Source organism: Mesocricetus auratus, unplaced genomic scaffold (assembly GCF_017639785.1).
Source record: "Mesocricetus auratus isolate SY011 unplaced genomic scaffold, BCM_Maur_2.0 Super-Scaffold_100023, whole genome shotgun sequence".
Taxonomy (NCBI): Eukaryota; Metazoa; Chordata; class Mammalia; order Rodentia; family Cricetidae; genus Mesocricetus; species Mesocricetus auratus.
This window is the reverse complement of record NW_024429204.1, coordinates 3917075-3937107: the sequence shown is the minus strand read 5'-3', so window position 1 is coordinate 3937107 and position 20033 is coordinate 3917075. Positions and strand designations below refer to the sequence as shown.

At 48.5% G+C, this 20033-nt stretch overlaps 1 protein-coding gene and 1 long non-coding RNA gene across 3 annotated transcripts in view; one reads left to right on the top strand and one right to left on the bottom strand.

Moving 5' to 3' along the window:
- Positions 1–20033, top strand: part of Ncald (neurocalcin delta) — a 294541-nt gene that overhangs the window by 69818 nt on the left and 204690 nt on the right. The gene's annotated exons all lie outside the window — the stretch shown is intronic.
- Positions 105–4576, bottom strand: LOC110341361. Its single transcript, XR_002383271.2, has 3 exons — positions 4209–4576; positions 3727–3850; positions 105–2807 (listed from the first exon to the last, which is right to left on the bottom strand). It is a non-coding gene; the product is annotated as an uncharacterized LOC110341361 (long non-coding RNA).

Genomic DNA, 20033 nt, shown 5'->3' with positions numbered 1-20033 from the left:
ACACGTGTGTATGCATGTGTGTACATGTGTATGTGTCTGCATGCATGTGTGCATGCATGCATGTGTGCTTGCATGCATGTGTGTGCATGTGTGTATGTGTGTGCATGCGTTGTGTGCATGTGTGCACGTGCCTGTGTACGCATGCATGCGCGCCTGTGTGTGTGTGTGTGTGTGTGTGTGTGTGTGTGTAAAAGCACTCAGTGCCTTGGAGATAGGACTTGGGCTGAGCTTTAAGTATGAACATGACTCAGCTTGTGTGTGTGTGTGTGTGTGTGTGTGTGTGTGTGTGTGTGTGTGTGTGTAAAAGCACTCAGCGCCTTGGAGATAGGACTTGGGCTGAGCTTTAAGTATGAGCGTGTCTCAGGTTGACTTAGAAGGTGAAAGCCATGCGGAGTGAAAGCCTACTGTAATAACAGGCTTCGGCTGGACCGTGACTGCTGCAGCCGCTCTCATGGAAGCCTGCTTGAGTGCTGCCCGGCGCTCCCAGCCTTGGAAGGTGATCTCCTCTAGTTTTGCACAGCGAGACTCACCAGAAGTTCTTGTGCTTGCACTGCAAGTGAAATCTACCCCAGCCCTTCCCTTGCAGGGAAGCTGACTCCCCTTCCACGTGCAAGGGACCAAGGCGTGTCGAGCAGGTGATGTCTCGCTTCCTAAGGCGCCTGCTGCCCCTCCTTTCAGTCATCCCTCACCTTTCATCACACCTGGGGGGGGGCTGCCCGTCTCTGTCACCTCTCCCTCTGCATCTCCAGATCCGCATGGATCTGCGCCCAGCGCTACTGAAAACCTTCCGCAGCTCTCCTGCTCCCAGCGTGGAGGCTTGACTGACAGCCGTGTCATAGTTCTCCAGCGGGAACCAAAATATTTGCATTCCGCCCTGGATCCCCGTACAGTGCCACCCGTGCCAGAAGCCGAGGCACAGCTGTGACTTGGCAGCCAACGAGCCTCCTGCCTTCCTTTTTCCTGTGGGCCGATAGCTAGGTTCAGCCAGGGTACTGGTGAGGGCTTGGAAGGGGTTCTGTGGTCATGAATTCTTTCTCTTTGTTTCTTGTTTGGAGATGGACCCAGTGCCCGAGGGCTCCTTCGTCGCCACGTGGAATTGTGCCAGCCCCCTGGTTTACCGTCATCTCCGCGGCTCTCTTTTTAGCTCCCAAACCTTTGGCCAGAGCAGTAGAGGCCCCCTACCTTGAGTGAGGTTCAGGGCCACACAGAGTGCATTTCTCATTTCCTGGAAACAACAGCAAGGTCTTCCGCGGCAGGTGGACTGCCTGGGGAGCTAGATTGGCTTCCAGAAGACAGGTGACTGTGGGCCACCGAGTCCCCTCAACTGCACGGGTGGGTTTTCCTTCCAATGTTTGGTCGCTCCCACTCTTGTTTTGCACGGTTTAGGCTGCTGCAGTCTAGCCTGGCCACACGTCTCTCGGCACCCTGAGCAACTGTGTGCGTAGACCCGGAAAGAAGAATAGCTTGTGGTCATTGGCCTGATGGAGAAGACCCAGAGCGGCTTCCCGCTTTCCTTCTGTGCCGATTCCAACGTGGTACCACGGTTTCCGCGAAGCCCACACCCGTTTCCAATAGCTCCCGTGTTTGGTTCCCGGTGTGTTGCATGTTGAAGGAGACTGGGAACGCTCCCGTCGTTCATCACTCTGGCGCCAGCATTGGGCATTTGGTAGAAGAGTGGCAGAATAAAACGGATTAACTATTAACTTGTCCTTGGTATGAGGTACATTCCTCCACAGGTTTTGGAGTGGGGTGGTGGCCTTGGGGCCTTGTCAGGATGAAAAGTTTTCCCAGCGAGTGCTGCTGGAAATACGGCCTCCTGGTTCCTTACTCCACCCTGTTGTTGCTCACAATCGCCCGTGTCCTCTGCTCGCCCTTGCTCTTGGAACCTTCTGGAATGAAACCCCTTCCCTGGGGTTCTGCCCTCCTAGCATGTGTGTCCATTCACGTGTGGTCTGACTGGTCTCCAGCATGTGGCAGATGGGTGCCCCTCCCAGTCATGTCTCCTTTCTTCCCTGAATAAATGGAACTGCTTCTGCATCTCTTCACAGAACATTCCAGCTCAGAGCAGGGCCCAACTCAACAGCTGTGGGAACTTAGAACGGGGGTGGGGAGAACAGCTGGCAGCCGGCCGGCGGAGCACTTGGAGACAGCTTTACCCTGGTGGAGAAGCACGTGCTCTTAGTCCCCGACAGGATCTGGCTGTTAGTGGGGCCAGGACATGGGTTGTGGGAGGAAGACGAAGGAGAGAGGACAGGGAGCGTGGGCTTCCTCGGGTACCCTGGAGGTACAGCGGATGCCAGAGGACGGAGCTCGTGCAGGCTCACACGCGCCACCCTTCAAAGGGATGAGAGTAGTCACGTGTGTCCGAGCTTCCAAGTCGCCTTTCTCTCTTTCGCAACGGGTTTCTGGCTTGAACACCGAGTTGATTTTAAGATGAGCTCTCCTAGCTCTCAAAGCACTAAGAGCAAATCTATGGGAAACCCAGCAATCCCAACAAAGACTCCAAAGAGACAGAAAATGGCCTCTGGATTCTCTTAGAATCCCGTTTTGCTTCTTAGCGGAGGGATCCGAACAGACCAGTACTAAAAGTAGTTGAGGGCAAAATGGGAAATAGAGGCTTGTAGTCACAGAGCCCTTTCTTCTTCCACACTGGCCATCGCTGGGTGATGTTTCATCTCGCCCAGCTCTAACAGGTGCTTCTCCTTTTCATCTTTGGATTGCCTCTTTCAACCTGTTCACAGAGTTTGGGGCTCAGTGGGTGGGGAATTTGATCCGCACCTGCAAAGGCGGGGCTTGACCCGGCAAGGCTGAAAGACAAGTAAAAACACAAGGGGGCGCTTTCATGTGTCTGTTTCTTTTAAGAGTGCATTTCAATTTTGGAAAGAGCCTAGTGAACCGCGATCCTGGGAGTTCATGAGGGAACCAAACAAGATGAATGGATTAGCAGCTGGTGGCCCTTGTGTTTCTCGGAGGGTTTCCCAAGAAGCAGACCGCTTAAGTAGCCCTCCTGCCTTTCCCTGGCCCTCCCTTGCCTGATACAGTGTGTGTCTTAAGCAGTTACTACATACATAGTTCAAGTGAGGATATATATCTCAGCTGCCATCTGGGGTCACCTTGTTCTCGGAATGTAAGCAAACGAGAGGAACTCCTTCCTAGGAGTGACCAGTCTGGCATACACACTCTCATGGCTCTCTCTCGCTCTCTCTCTCATGCTCTCGCTCGTTTCTGGTTGCTGCAGACTTCTGGTCCCATAGGCGTCTTAGGTGGAGCTCTTCCTCTCTCTTCCCTGCACAGAATGGCAACCAAACCCTTCTCTTTGGTTTCCCCCCAACAGCTTGTACAGGTAGTGTTTGTGTAGAGGGGAAATCCTTCACTCTCCCAGTTGGGAGGTGGTTACACACATGTCATGTAGGATTAAGTGGGTTTTGTGTGTGTGTATGTGTGTGTGTGTGTGTGTGTGTGTGTGTGTGTGTGTGTGTGTTCTCAAAAAAATCTACCGGGAAGCAAGACTTCATGCTCTCTAGGTTGGTTTCCTTCCAAAGATCACAGAATTGAATCGATGGGCATTGGCCATGGCAAAGCGTCAGTGGAGAAACCCATTGTACACCTGCTAGGGGTCATGGTCAAATACCGAGTGTGCACCCTTTCACCGAACCTTCTACCTCCAAATCCAACCATGACCAAAGTGCCCAACAAATCTCAACAGAGGACCATCCTGTGGCATACCTGATCAGGTCTCTTAAAACTCTTGAGGCTGTCAAAAATAAGACAAGCTTGAGAAATGTTCATGGCCAAGAGCAGCCGAAGGAGGCATGATGACTAAATGCAATTTGGCATTCCAGGTGGGATTCTGGAACATAAGACAGAAAGTTTAAAAGAAGGGGAATGGGGGCGGGGGAGGGGGAGTCTCTTCCCAGATAAAGAATTTGCCATGAAAGCACGAAGATCGGGATTCGGATCCCCTGCACCCCAAGGTGGCTTAACTACAATCCCAGTACTTGGGGGACAGAGACAGGGGACCCTAGGTCAGGCTGACTAGATAGCAGGCACTGGGCTCAGTGAGAGCCCCTGCCTCGGTACATACTGTGGAGAGAAACCAGGAAGTCGCCAAAGAGCAACCTCTGCTTTCTGCATGTGTGCCCACACATGTACACGGACACGCCTACACACACGCACACTCACAGACGTAAGCATGCATACGCACATACCACATACACGTTCCTACAGCATCTGCGTCGTCATGGCCTCCTACTCTGTGAAGGTTAGTGCTGCGGTTAATCGGCAAGCTGCCACGTTTAGAATCACCTGGGAAGAGAGTCTCAGTGAGAAATTGCCTGGGTCAGGTTGGGCTGCTGGCATGCCCTTGAGAAACCGAAAGCCCAGGTTAGTCTCTGCAACCTTTCAAGACCAGACCAGAACCCTGAAAGAGAGTGAGTGCCCCTCTCCTCAGCCCTTTATTCCACACACCTGTGGCCACACCCAAAACGGGCGTGGTCAGCGCCACAGGTACCTGGATCTCTCCCTACAATGTACCAGTGTGGTGTCAGGTGCTATACACGACAGATGCCCTTAGTGACAGTCCCTCTGAGTAAGTGGAGCACAGTGAGTGGCAGGTTTCACCACAGCTTCCAAATGCCACAGCCTCTATAGAAAACCTCTTAACAACACAGTAGGTTCAATTAGGGCACTCATGGGTTTCTTCTAAGCTAAAACTAACTAACAACAACAAAAACCTCTAATGCAACAAGGGCAGAAGCCGATCTCAAAAACAGCTGGTGTAAATCCCATTTCAGACACAGTCCTTGAGACCTAACAACTCTACGCAAGCACGCGGTGTTAGAATGAGTTTCTCCTACACAGATAGGAAATAGTGTTGGGGTGTTGCTATTTCGTTTAGGGCTCAAAGGATTCCACAAACTGCCCAAACTCTTTGATTGACAGAGGCTGTTCTCCTGGATGGGCAGGCGGTAATAGAACGAGAAAATTTTGCCAAGAAAGCTACAGTTACTACCACAATATTGTTAGAGGTCTGTATTGGAGTCAGGAGAGCTCACACTGGGGTCTTCCCAGTCTTGTGTCCTGGAACATAGAATTGGAGATAGTTTATCAAAAATATTAAGAGTGTTTATCCAAGGTGGAATTGGCCAACCTGGCCAGAAAGCCAGGACCACAGCGTGCCCACCATCCCCTGTGTTGGACAGGACATATTTTTGTCCTGGTGGGGAGGGACTGCCAGTCTTTCCGCCAACGGACTTTATGTCAGTCTTCATGCATGTCTCTCCTCCTGGTTACTCCGTGCCTCAGTATCTCAGTGCAGTAACACCCAATGCTACTAGAGGGCCCATGCAGACGGGAAGGGATGGAGAGGAAGGCAAAAACCAGCACCGAGGAGTCTGAGTAGATGAATTAACTCCCATTCTTTCCTTGTTAAGAATAAGATGTCAAAGGGATCAAAGGCTGAGCGACTGCCTGAATTCAGGGATCTGGACAGTCTAAGCTGAGCTAGCCTGAGAAATGTCTGTGGCAGCCGAGTCCCCACAGGGAGACAACTTAACGTTTGTGATGCTGTGTCTCCTCCTCCTCCTCTTCCTCGTCCTCCTCCTCCTCCTCCTCTTCCTCGTCCTCCTCCTCCTCCTCCTCCTTCTCGTCCTTCTCCTCCTCCTCCCAACGCTTCCTCTTTCGTGTCCTTTTTCCCTCTGTCCTTCCTCATTATTTCTCATGGTTTATTAATTATACCCTTCAGTGACTAAGAGCACTGAATGATTTGTCGTTTATCCCACACAGAGGTTGATTGACTGATGAGTGATGATTGATTGATCCTTGTGTGTCTGTTTTTTTTCACAGACCTCAAATGGATCTAAGATCTTGGCTCCATCGATTTTACATAAGGCTGTGCTAGATCACAAGCTGGGTCGGTCCCAGGTCTCAGCACCAGATGAATAAAAAAAAAAAAAAAAGAAACAAAAAAGGAAGAACATGACTATTCCTAGGTATGATAGAGAAAGAAGTTTATCTATAGATAAAGGGGAGAGCATAGGCAGAGGCAGGGACATCTGGGAGAGTCTAGAGTGAACATGGCCAGACCGAGCTGGGCCACTTGAGGAGAGGGGGGAGGGGGAGAGCAATGGAGGAGCCGCTGCCCAAGAGGGGCAGCCTGGGCCAAGAGACTGGTATAGCTAAAATGACTGAGTTATGTCGGAGCCAGAGGAGCTGGGGGAGGGTAGCCCAGCTGGTCTGGGGAGGTCAGGGTAGGGGGTAGGGCATACCAAACCTGTCATGGCCAACATCAACTTTGATATGTTAATGGGGCATCTCAACTAGCCATTTGTCCTGGGTTTGAGACCTAATAAGTTGGAATTTGTAGAGTATGATGAAAATATAAAAACCACATGAAATTATTCTTTAAGCAAAAAAAAAAAAAGACAAACAGCATGTAATACAGTGTGTGCAAGGGTTTGGTAAATTCTAGATGCATCACAAAATGTGATGAAATAGCGTGCACTATCTGGTGGTCATTGTAAAGGCTGAAGCTCCAAACTGGAAGACATGAGAGAATTCTGCTACGCCTCTCAAACCAAGCACAATCCCAGCTGCGGTGACGTAGCATATCCCCAGTGAGAGGCTCACACAGGACAGCTGGGGTGGGGGGTGGGGCGTGGGGGGAGGCCAAGGCCTGACAGGCAGGTAGTGACACCCCCTACCTTCTCAAGTTCTCAGCATCTCCCACAACAGCACTGCAAAGTGGACATCAAGTCTTCACCACGTGAGCCCGTGGTGGACATTTCATACTTAAATAATAAAAGTCTTGTTCCCACCACCTTTTTGGAAAAAAAATAGAAATTCAATATATTTCTTTATCAACTTCTGTGATGGCTTTAAACATTGACCTTGGCTAAATGCTACAATTTTAAAAGCCAGGGCAAACAGTTACTGCTAACAGCTAAGCAAGGGATTGGGTTGATCTGGACTGACAGAATTCAGCATTTCTTACTCCACTTCTTCCTCTCTGTGACGATTGCCAGGTGCAATGGTTCATAAAAGTAGGGTTGGGAAATGTGTGTGACTTTGTGTCTAATTTGTCTCCCCACTGAATATTATTCCACGTTATTCCATTTCCAAAAGGACAGGTGAGACTTTCTTACAAAAATGTATCATGGTTTATCTCAACAGCCTTTAGACATCTTGGCTATTCATATCTCCACTCTTAAAACAATGTTTCCATGAATCTCTCTGGGCAGGAATGTCTGTGAGCTGCTGATTGTTTTTCTGCAAGGCAGACTCTCCAACAAGAAGCTTCTGGATCTGGAAGCCAATTTAGCTTCTTTGAGCTTCTAAATGAGAGTGGAGAGTGTGTTTCATTTTCATCGGTGTGGGCAAATTTTTTAGAAAGGCTTGCAATTTATCAGTGAGAGGCATGTGACTTTTGTGTTGTTTCATGTCTTAGTTCTTAAAAATCATTTTATACATTCTCATTGTGTGCCTGTGTGTGCGCGCGCATGCGTGCTCGCACACCATGGTGTGTGCATGAAGGTCAGAGGCTAGCTTGTAGGAGTTGGTTCTCAGGCTCCATCATGTGGGTACCAGGGATTGAACTGGGGTCATAGGCTTGGAGGCGAGTACTTTTACCAGCTGAGTATCCACTGGTCCTTGGTTGCCGTGGAGTTTGTTGCTGTTGCTGTTTTAATTTCATTGCGATTGAGTCTAGCTATTTTATCAGAGTACTACTGTGTATTTTGTTCATTTTTTTTCTCACTGGAGTTTTTTATTATCTCATGATTTGCAGGTGTGTTTATTTGTATTTTAGGCAATTATCTGTTCATAATAATCCGATTTCCCCATTTTTATGCTACCTAGTAGCATGAAATGTTTTTATTTTTGTAAGTCAAATTTATCAATTTATCCTTTTTGTTCCAGTTCGTGTTACTAAGTAATGGACATAGGAATAATAATATCGCGAGAGTCAAACTGCACAGCCTCACTAGTTTTTAACCAACGGCCCAGGCAACAGAGACCCGAGAGTGTGTGTCTTCACTGCTGGCCTGCTGTGGCTCCTCTGTGGACTTTCGGTTTGCCAGTGCACTCCCTAGGACGCCTTGTGGAAGCAGTCTTGCACATGTATCCCATTCTCTGCCTAAATGCTTTCCGTTTTTTACAGATGATACAGAATGCATGGCCATCCCTACTGTGAGACGCCTCTCTTCTTTTAACGGTGCCTATGGGCTCTTGGGATTTTTAGGAACATCTAGTCACTTAGACAAAGGCCTTGATGTCTAAACATGGCACTTGGTGGCAGAGGTTGCTGCCTATTCTCCACACTCGCTCCCCCCGCCCCCATGCTGGCACACAGCGGAACACATTGTCGTCTGTGCTGTTCGCTGCAGCATGTCATGGGACGATGCCCAATGAAGCACGGTGTCCACCCCTTTCTGAATCGGCTCACAACCACACGTTTTGCTGGATCTTGTGCTCCGTTTGGTGGTGGCTTTGCAAGTCGAACGTTAAAGTGAGTGGAGTCACTTGGTACAGACTCTGAGCCCCCCGGTCACCATCAGTTAGGCTCTCACTGGGATCCACGAGGAGGAGTACTAAAAGGGTTATTGGTGTCACCTTAGTGAGTACTTCATTCTCACGGTCAAATTCGGTGAAATTCGCACACGGGAAAGAAGTCTGACATGGGCACCGGTCTTTTCCTTCTTCTGTGTTTGCTTCTATTGCCAGAGGGATTTCTACCCTGTCAGATTACCAAGACTCGAAGATGAGCTTGGGTTTGGCAGACTTCCTTGACATGGTTTTGTCTGCTTGATACATTGCCTTGTTTGTTTGTTTTTATTTGTGAAGATTTATTTTTTATTTTTATGTGTATGAGAGCCTTCCCTGCAAGTATGTTTCATGCATCACATGCGTGCAATGCTTTTGGAAGGCAAAAGAGGACATCAGATCCTCCGGAACTGGAGTTATGGACAGTTACTAGCCACCGCGAGGGTGCAGGGAACTGAACCTGAATTCTGTGTCAGCAGCCAGTGCTCTCAATTGCTGAGAGACCCACATTGCTTTGTTTTTTAAACTCTGTTGCCCAAGAATTTCTTTCCAAGAGGATCACTGAGTTTGTTGTCTTTGTGGAGGTTATCATGGGGCTTTGGGAAGGCTGTAGATGTCTGTACCTTTTTTTTTTTTTTTGAACATAAAATGAATGAGGTGCGGTTTGAACTTCTGCTTAACTGGTAATTTGGGAACTTTGTTTTGGGAGATAAGCTGATGCATCTAGGGTTTCAAGTTTCTCGCTCAGATCCAGGAGTTATCACCAATTACATCTGAGCGAAACACCAGCTTTAGTTGCTCTTTCTCAAATCTCCCTCAATCCTGTTTTGATAAATTTTTCATTATGGCTTGGAGTAAAAGGCTTTTAGGCTAGAACTTGCTTGTTTGTGTCTGAAATTATCTGGGGACAGAGGAGAACATTCGAGGATTGTGCGGAGTGGCCCGGAAGCCTCTTTGCAAGCTTGGCCAAGTGGGCAGCTAGCAAATGGACCCCAGGTGCCCCGAGAAGTGCCACAGCTAGACTTTCTGGATGCTGCTCACAGCCTTTACCAGTCAGGAACTAATTTATTATTGGACGGAGATGAACACTTTGACCCTGAAATAGTCAAATGGAACTTGTACCTGGAAAATCCCTGACAACCCACTCCCCATGTTGTAAAATTTATACATGAGGTCAGTGCAGGTGAGAGAGCAGTCTGGTTTGCCTGAGTCACCCTGGTGTCTGGAGACAGCAAGACTCGAACTCAGGGCCCCCTGGTGGCTTTTGTTACAACAGCTGTTATTGTCTTCCTGTGCTAAATATTTTACTTACTTCATTTCATCCTCACTAAACTATATAAATTGCCTCCACGCATTTGATGGTCTGTTCCATCTGTATCTCTCACACACCTTGTATGCACCAGCCGCTGTCCAAGGTGCTGGGTGATCGCCAGTTACTGTGTCGGTGAGCGGAAGACAAGAGCCTTCGTCAGCCGACAGATATGAACACCCTTTCAGTGGCAAGGTCTCGCTGTATAGCCCAGGCTGGGTTTGAACTCTTGATCCTCCTCTGCCTCCCAAGTGCTGGGATAACCCATGTCCTGCTCACACTTCCAGGATTGAGAGGGGTTTTGGTCTGGAAGGGGAGAGGGACTGAGGTGGACAATGGCTTTAATAAAATTGGCGACATTTGGGTGGCGATGTGCATGACAAGAACGGGGTTTCGGGCTGGGGGATTTGCAAATAGGAATCCCCAGGGGGAAAGATCGAAAGACTGTGACGTTTGAAACAGGGGTGAGGTCCTTGGAGAAGTGACCGGCGTCAGGGTTAGGACGGGCAAGGGCAGCATGGCCTGGAACATTATGTGAAACCAAAATGTAAGACTCAGAGGTGGAGGCGTAGCCAAGAGCACCGAGGCCGAGGGAGAGATCTCCTCTAGGTCAGACCTGGGGTAAGTTCAACATTAAAAATGATCAGTTTAGTTCAGTGGGTCAATAAGGCAATATTTGTCCATCTTAGCATAAATAAATCAAACGGTTAACCACATAAAAAACCTGTAAGTTTTCTTTGGAGGAGGATACTTACTGGTTTTAATCCACCTTCTTAAGAAATACCAGCAAACCACAAAAGAAAAACGAGTAATTTACAGCCGTGTGTCTGCCCGGTTTCTTTTTCTATCAGTGCTAGTAATAAAATAAATCAAAATCGTGTGCTACCTGCTCGGGGCAAGAGGAAAAACCACGGCACCACGTCTGCGATCTTCCCGCCAAAGGTGCATACCCTGAGTTGAATTGTGAGCATGCGCCAGGAAAGCTCAAACTGAGGTCCATTCTTTAAAGTAAACCAGCTATAATTTTTCAAAAATCAAAACAAACAGAAAACACACCGAGGTCTTTGAAGTCAGGGAAAGGTCAGCAGGTTGCAGGTCAGAGGAAACTAAACAGCGAGGTAGAGAAATTCAGCTCTCAACCCACGACTCTCCGGGAGTCAATGGCCACACGGTGGTTGTAAGGTAAAGACAGCTCTTGTGGGTGATATTTCAAGCCGGTACTTACTTTCAGAGGGCTCAGATACTCTCCTGTAGACACACACACACACACACACACACAGACACACACACACACGCATCTCCCATGTATGTGTGTGGTTGTTTCCTAATGAAGTATGTAGGTAGTACGTCAGAGCGGTACCGGAAGACGGGCAGTTCATTTGGGGAGGTGGACATGAGTTTGTATTCCCGGAACCCGTGTGGTATTTACTCACAATCCCAGTGCTAGGGAGGCAGAAATGTGGGTTCCCGGGGCTTGCTGGCCAGCCAGCCTCTTCTACTCAGTAAACCCCAGGCCCATGGAAGTCCCTGTCACAAAAAATGCAACACACACACACATACACACACACACACACACACACACACACACAATACATGGAGGTTGGTGCCTGAGGAATGACACCTGAGGTTGACACGGGTATATGCACACAACATCCACATGCATGAACATTCATTCACACACGAATAATTAATAAAAATTGACCGTATGGTTATGTAATGAGTGTCCCTCACAGTATGGACGGTTGCATTTGTAATAAAGCCTGGTTAGGACCCTGGAGGCTATGAGGCTGGATTATCTGGGCTTGAATCTTGATCCTTCTTCCTCTTTTGGGCTCTGTTTGCTTCTCTCTTGGGTGCTTATCATCTCATTTTGTTGAGATCATCATGTGGAGCCCTCAGAGAAGAGGGGCTCCTGAACTGAAATGGGCCAACAGATAGACACTGCTGTCATCAGGCAGTGCATTTCCACTTTCATCCCTTGTACGGTAGCATAGTGGGCCAAATGATTGCCAAGAAGGGCAGAGTGGGCCAAATAATTGCCAAGAAGGTCCTTCTCAGGATGCTTTTCTGCGTTCAGAAGTGTTATAACTAAGACACACACACACACACACACACACACACACACACATCCAGAGGCACTGTGAAATTGCTGTTACAGGGTTACAGACTAGAATAAAAGCAACTGGAGAACCTTCTGGACCATCTTTGGTCAGCCTGATACAATCACAATATATCACCATATTCAAGCTGATTCTGATTCCTAATGCCCTGCCCCCAAACCCTGCCAACAGGCAGAATAGAGTTACTCGGAGTTTGGAATCCAGAATTGGCCATTGGAAATCCCCATTTTTAGGATGGGAAGCACCTCAGAGATCCTAGGTACTTTTTTATAGGTGAGGAAACTGGAGCTCAGCCCCGTGGTGGACGCCGTGCGTGGGGTCACTCCACTGGCATCAGAACCCTGAGATGTTCTGACACTGAGGTCGGCGGCTCGGGTCATGCTGAGGTCCCATGGAAGGAGAGAACCCTTTCTGGAGAAGAAATGTGTGTGATGGTGGCGAGAGGGACTTACAGAATTCTCCGGGCTGAGGTCTTCATGCCAGTAACCTGGCGTGGATACCTCAGCTCTGGAACTCCCTGGTTTTCTGTGTAACGTGTCTCCTAAGCTGTAACGGGGAGTGCTAGCTCATGGTCTCACTGGTGCTACTGTGATTTTGTAGGCTCTTCTGCAAATAGACAAGGTGTCAGGCCTCAGCCTGGGGCTCCTGACCTACCACCTCCATGAGTCAGCGGTTGGGTGGGATTCCTCAAGTGATCTAGTCACTCTGTGTCCCCGCCACGTTTTAGGAGACTCCGACTATTTTTGGTAAGAAAACAAACGTCTTTCCGTCTGCAGTGGGTTTGCCAAGACACGTCCTGATTCATTAAGCATCCAGCAAGATACAAAGCCCTAAAAATAGCGGGCCAGCTTTAATGTTTCGTTTGGCATCAGGACTCCAAGTTCATATGAACTGCAATCGGTATTTCAGACTGATTTCATTTAATTTCCTGGGTATTATGCTCTTTGGCTGTGGAGGGCAACTTGCTGCTTATCTTTATCTCTGCTTGGCTTTAGATTAAGGCTTTGTTCCTAAGAAGAAAACAACAGCAGAGTTTGACCACCCATCTGTTTAATATTTATTTTCCCTTTTCTCTTCTTAAGCTCCTTGTTATGCTAACATTACTGTTTCTAAATAGAGTGTCTATATTTGATTACTTTGTTCCTTTTAAAACCTTTTTTTCCCTCGTGGGTCTAATTAGAATTTATAATGCTAGGGCTAGAACCCTTCTGATGCAAAAACAAAACAAAACAAAAACCAAAATTACATTCATAAATCTCTAAGGGTAGACAGTAATGTTTCTATCTTTGCGGTCCATTGCAAAAGGGACCTTTCTTATTTTCGCTTATTTCTTTTGGTCTATTCAACTATGGCTTGTGTGGTACCTTGTCTCTCCTCTCAGCACATCTGTAGGGGTGCGCCCCACAAAGCTATCCACCCATAAGGGCGGGGACAGGGAAATTTAGCACAGGTGAAGATAAGAGGAAGTGAAAGAGGAAACGAAACTCTCTTCTCCTCTTCTGGAAGCCTGCCATGCTGCTCCTGGCTCCCCAGTCTGTGTGTAAGTTCTTACTCTGGTAAATGAACACATTATATTCCACATTGCGTTGACCTCCCATGTCACACCTCCGTGTTTGGCTAAGTTGGAAAATGGTGATTGGGTAGAGCGCGTCTTGAGATTGAAAGCCAGGGGCAAGCGGTGCATCATGGTCGTACGCTTGCTGCTGTGCATCTGCTGGGGGCCAGGCAGCATCAGCCTTGCACTGCTCTCTCTCTCTCTCTCTCTCTCTCTCTCTCTCTCTCTCTCTCTCTGTCTGTTTCTGTCTGTCTCTGTCTCTCTGTCTCTGTGTATGTGTCTCTGTCTCTCTCTGTGTCTCTGTCTCTGTGTCTGTCTCTCTCTGTCTGTGTCTGTCTGTCTGTCTGTCTCTCTGTGTGTGTGTGTGTGTCTGTCTCTGTCTCTCGCTGTGTCTCTGTCTCTGAGTCTGTCTCTCTCTGTGTCTGTCTCTCTCTGTGTCTGTCTCTCTCTGACTGTGTCTGTCTGTCTGTCTGTCTCTCTGTGTGTGTGTGTGTGTCTGTCTCTGTCTCTCGCTGTGTCTCTGTCTCTGTGTCTGTCTCTCTCTGTGTCTGTCTCTCTCTCTCTGTGTCTCTGTCTCTCTGTCTCTGTGTGTGTCTTTGTCTCTCTCTGTGTCTCTGTCTCTGTGTCTGTCTCTGTCTGTCTGTCTATCTCTCTCTCTCTCTCTCTCTATCTCCCCCCCCCCAGCTCTCTGTCCTCACCTGGCTTGGCCCTGTGAGGTCTGACATAACAGGAGACTACGGAACTGAGTTAGTTACCGATGGTTTCTTGGCTGACATCCAGGTAACCATTACTTTGCAATCTCCCCTCTCTCTCTTTCTCCCCCACTCTCTCTTCATCCCCTTCTCCCTGCCTCATTCCATTCTTCCTCTTTCCATCATTACATATTTGCACACACACATATACACACACTTATGCACATGCACACTCACACACACACAAATGCACATACATACACACACACACACACATTCACGCATATAGCTATACTGTTATACAGTTTCATGGAAACCGTTTTTGCTGTGTGTCTCCAGCCATGCTCGTGGTTTAGGGACACTTGAAGTTCATCGGTTGCTGTGGCTTGGAGTGTCTCGCTCTGATCGGGTAGCTCTGCTGGCTGTGTTTGGATAGACACTTAAGAGAAACCATTTCCAGCTGACTCCTTTAAACAAAGACACCAGACTCTTCGTGAGCCCGTTACCTTTCCAAGCCTGGAGTGCAACCAGCTTGACATCTCCCTGGGTAATTCAGGCACAGTGCCAGTCAGACTGAGCCTTTCGGGAGTGGGTGGTGTTCCTTTAATATCTATGTTCATTTCCTAGATTGTGATGGCTTGGGGAAACTCAAAAATCTCTATAATTCTAAACTTACAGAAAAACGTTTAGGGATGGCACAAAACATTATCCTAACTGCCTTTACTGAGAGCCTCGGAAACTCCCATTTTGGTTTATTTATTTGGTTTTCATTTTATTGCCTATTTGGTTTATTTATCTCTCTCTCTCATAAACTATTTGAGAGTTAAGTTGGAGACAAACTCCCTTTTATTCTGAAGTAACTGAATGTGTATTTTCTAAGAGCAAAAAAAATCTATTTCTATAAGTGCAGACATAATATGTGTCAGTCATCCCAATACCTTCTGTGGCTACATTTTGCTTTTAATAAATGATGTTTAAATCATCAGGCTGGGCCCTGATAACTACGTGTCTGGCCATTCCTCCACAATTATTACATTTAATTGGCTGAAGCCATGTCCCCAATCGCTTGGTTTATGTTTTAATGGAAGCTTTCATTGTCAACATCTCTTAGCCTTATGTCTCCAAGAGCCCTTGACTCACTGACGTTCAGTGAACCAGTGGTATAAGTCCAGTTTCAGGCCCGGAAGCCTCAGCTTGTGATTGTAACGAACACGATTCTTCTCTCCCGTTCGGGTCAGCTCCTTGCTTTGGTTTGCCGTGTTCTGTGGCCTCTGAGCGTACCAGTGTGAGGTCTGTGCTTTCTGGTCAGGCCCTGTCCACAAAGGAAATATTTTGGGGCTCTCCGGGAGGCATCCCTCTTCTGCTTCCCCAAGGCCTGTGCTTTCTTTTCCATTAACAATTTAAAACCAGACCTAGGGCCATTGCACCCCATGCTCACTGGCATTTATTCAGTGACCGATGGGCATTAAAGGAAATCTTTTCTTCCCGTGTGTCTTTCCTCTCGGGAACCCATTGCCTCTGCTGCTGTCCACTTGGCAAAAGACGGCAGTAATTTGAAAGTAGACCGTGGGAGCTGACGGCTGGGTGAAAATCTCTGGGCTTCCAGCTCCTTCACTGACGCTTGTGTGATTCGAGTCTGGATCTGAGCTCTAGTTACACAAAGCACTGGGGATCAGACTGGGGAGGCCAGATGAACTGTTACAGGGACAGGACTCCTTATCCTAGCTCCATTGCTTACTAGCAAGGCTTAGCGTTCCTTGAATAATCGCTCATATTCTAAAACCATGTATGGCTTGTAGGAGGCTATCGGTAGTAAATCAGTGGTGGTGATGATGTTTCTGTATTTGTATTCCCTTCAGCGCAACTACAGCCTCCTACGTCAGCTGTGGTGGTGTGTGCTCACTGGTCTCTCTGTGAGGCCTGTCTGGAACACTTCAGGGAGGAGAGTTCTTTTCTGTTTGGTTGTTTGGGTTGGTTGTTGTTGTTCAAGAAGGGTTTCTCTTTGTAGCTCTGGCTGTCCTGAAACTCACTCGGTAGACCAGGCTGCCCTTGAACTTGCAGAGATCCGCCTGCCTCAGCTTCCTGAGTGGTAGGATTAAAGGCGTGTGTTCTGACACCACCTGGCAAGGGAGGAGAATTCTAATTCTAACTCTTCTTCTTCTTCTTCTTCTTCTTCTTCTTCTTCTTCTTCTTCTTCTTCTTCTTCTTCTTCTTCTTCTTCTTCTTCTTCTTCTTCTTCTTCCTCTTCTTCTTCTTCTTCTCCTCCTCCTCCTCCTCCTCCTCCTTCTTCTTCTCCTCCTCCTCCTTCTCTTTTCCCTCTTCTCCTTTCTCCTCAAATACAAATCACTATTTATTCCTTTTGTAGAACAATACACACACACACACACACACACACACACACACACAGAGAGAGAGAGGCCAAGGGCAGGCAGACCAGGGGAGATACAGAGGAACTGGGGGTTACTTTCAGTTGTCATGTGTCCTGGCCCACCTGGGAAGTGCAAAGGGCTGATCGCCTAAGGGTTTCCAATGTAGACCGTATTCTGGTCTCAACGACGCCCTGTCGCCTCCTGCCAGCATTAATGAGGACTAATTTATTGAGCATCTGGGATGTCCATGTCACCTTCCTGATGAAGGCAGAGGCCCATCCCTGCATTGGCGGGGGTGCTCCTTCAGGCAAAGGCCCTGCCCTGCACTTGGGTTCTCCTGAACCAAAGCTTCTCCCGCTAACTGCTGGTGCCATCTGTGCCGACTCTGCTCTGTGAAAAGACCAGAACCCATGTCTGACTCCCTTGCCCTATGGAGTCTTTGGGGACAGTGATGTAGTCTGTTGTTAACTGCTGCAGACAGGTCCCATGTCACAGGCCGAAGTCCTCTGAAGGGGTCAGTGCTTCCTTTGGGAGTCTCTCTTAGTTCCAGACAGCAGCCCTAGCTCTGGGTTTCTTCTCGGGCCTCTCGGTGAGAGAGTTCTCACGGCTCTCTTGGGTTGGGTGATTGGTAGGATGAGTCACAGGACTCGGGGCAGTGTCGTCATTCTGATTCTTCATGATCATAGTTTAATTATAAAGGACAGAAGCCAGCACCAGGCTAATAAGCAGATGGCAGGGACAGTGTCTGGGAGGGTCCCACGTGTGACATGTGGGTGTCCTCAGGACACGCCTCCTTCTTGACGCATGGATGTGTGTCATCGGCCAGAAAACTCATTTCCTTGTCACCGCTCACATGGTGATCTCATCTCCCTCTCCTTCCTTTCCTTGGAGGTCAGCCTGCCTTCAAGTAGTTCGAAGTTCAAATCTCGAATCAGCTGTCAGTCTTTTCAAACCATGGGCACGGTTCATCCAGAAACTACCCAGGAGCTGACCGTGGGTACCATGTTATTTTAAATTCCGATGTGGGGCAAGGAGCCCATTAAGAGTAGCGAAGGTGGCTCATGGTTGGTAGCAATTGCTGTTCTCTCGGACAACCTGATTCTAACACCCACATCCGTCAGCTCACAACCCCCTGAACTTCCTACTCCAGGGGATCTGAATCCCTCTGGTGGCTGCTGTTGGCACTGCACTCATGTGTGTACATACACACACACACACACACACGCACACGCACACGCATGCACACACACACGCACACGCACGCACGCATCTATGAAGAATTAAGTTGCTTTCTGAAGACTAAAGACTGACACAGACACCCCTGCCAGCTCATAAAGTCTGCTTAGCGGTGCCAAGGACTGAGGTCAGTCTGCTTCTTTGCCAGACAATGAGTGCTCTAGAGGCAGAACATGAGGCCTTTGCGGACGTCCGTGTGCAGGCTTCATAGAACTGCGCCAAGCCTGGAAGCAGACGGCTGCTCTATCCTCAGTACTCAGAGAATTCGGAATGGCAGTGACAGTGGCTACCAGGAGAGTCCTGTTAGGCAGACATGTTGCAGAAGGGGCAGGGACAGGGAGCAGGAAAGCATGGGAGGGGGGAAGGCCCCAGTGCAGAAAGCTCAGTGTGTGTTCTCTGAGCACACAGTGGGGATAAAACTACTAGCAACTCAGAATGTACGGTCACTCTGGAAATACCTGAATTGTGTGTCCTCTCGTAAGCATTGCTCATAGAATTTTTTTTTCAATCTGTATTTCATGAAAGAGGGCGCCCATCAGTTTTGTCTCAATGATGCTCCACTCCTTCCTTTGTTTTAAACCACGTGTCCTCTGATATTTTTCCTCACCTTTGTTCGTCACCTCCAAAGCAGGCTAAGCCTGCACGACGTGTATCAAGAAAGGACCAGAACAGGGTTGGCTAAAAAATGTGTATGTTGGTGAGAAACAGTCAGGCTCCAGCTGGACCAGGCTGTCACCTGGCTCACGTGACCTGAAGAAAAAACCACTTAGCCGCACCCTGTGGCCTTCACTTTCTCGGGAAGGAAATGGGGATGTAGGAGAGTTGGCCTCTTGGGGGTGTGACACAATTAACAAGGTAAATGACCTACACTATGGCCTGCCAAGGAGGAGTCTGCCACATGCAATCCCCGCCATCGCCACGAACTTCAAAGAGGAAGAGGAGGAGCGAATCTACCTCACTGGAAAGGGTTCCTCCCTCTCCTAGCTTCTCTGCCTTGCAGGCACAAGGCTCTCCCCTCCTCTCCTTCCCCACAGCCAGAGATCCCCATCCCTCGGCACAGGTCTTTCTGTTCTTCCGTATATTTTAGTCTTGAGGACCTGCAGGCTCCCCTCGGCTCTGTCTTCTTGGATGCTGAAGGCTTTCCAAAGACCATTGAGATTTTTGCCTGCTTTTGTCTCCATCCTTGTTTCCAGAGTGCCTTTTATAGCCTGAATGACAGGCCGACCTGCCCCTTAATGGATTCCGAGAATGGAGGACAAGGAGAGGGGACTAGGGAAACAAATGCCATCTAAGAACAAACAGAGCCGAATTCCAGAGAGCACGGAGGAGCCAGTGCTGAGGTTCATGAGGAGTAGGGAGCCATTGAAGGTCTGGCCAGCAAAGCAGACAGAAGTTAAATACGCGACAAATGGTGTTTCGTGGCTGTTGAGCAAGCAGGGCCGTGTCTCTTCTCCTTCCGGTTCACTGAGAACGGCGGGTTTTCACCATAAGTCCACTCAGCTCTGAGCTCTGGTTCTTTCCAAATGTTCCTATGGCAGAACCCTCACCCCACTACTTCATGTTGAGATTCCTGGTCCTTCAGTAAACTCGGCTTAGTTTTGTTCTCTTACTTTTGTTTTTCCAGTGCCAGACACTGAACCAGGGCCTCATGCATGCGAGACAATGCTCTACCACTGAGCCTGTTTCCTCATTTTAAAAATTACATCTGTGTGTGTGTGTGAGAGAGAGAGAGACAGAGAGACAGAGAGACAGAGAGACAGAGACAGAGAGGGACAGAGAGAGTAAGCACACATGCTGTAGGGTGCATGTGACCCTCAGAGGACAACTTGACAGTTTTCTCCTTCCTTTACATAGGTCCCAGGGCTAGAACTCAGGTCATCAGGCTTGGCAGCAGGTGTCCTTATCTGCTGAGCCATCCCAAGGGCCCCTTTCCTCAAACTTGAGAAGGACAGAGTGATTTGTTGTGCAGCCATTTTGTTTTGCAAGTTACCCAGTGCCTGGCTGTGTTTCTCCAGATGAGGGCCAGCAATGCTCACAAGGATGGCTAGCTTAATGTCAGCATCCCTGTGTTGGTTGCTTTCTGTGTTGCTGTGACAAAATACCTGGCAAGCAACTTAACGGAGTGGGGATTCCTTTGGCTCCTGACTCTAGAGAGAATGTAATCCGTGGTGGTTTGGTCCCGTGTGCTTGGACTAGTCGATGTGGAGTCAGAAA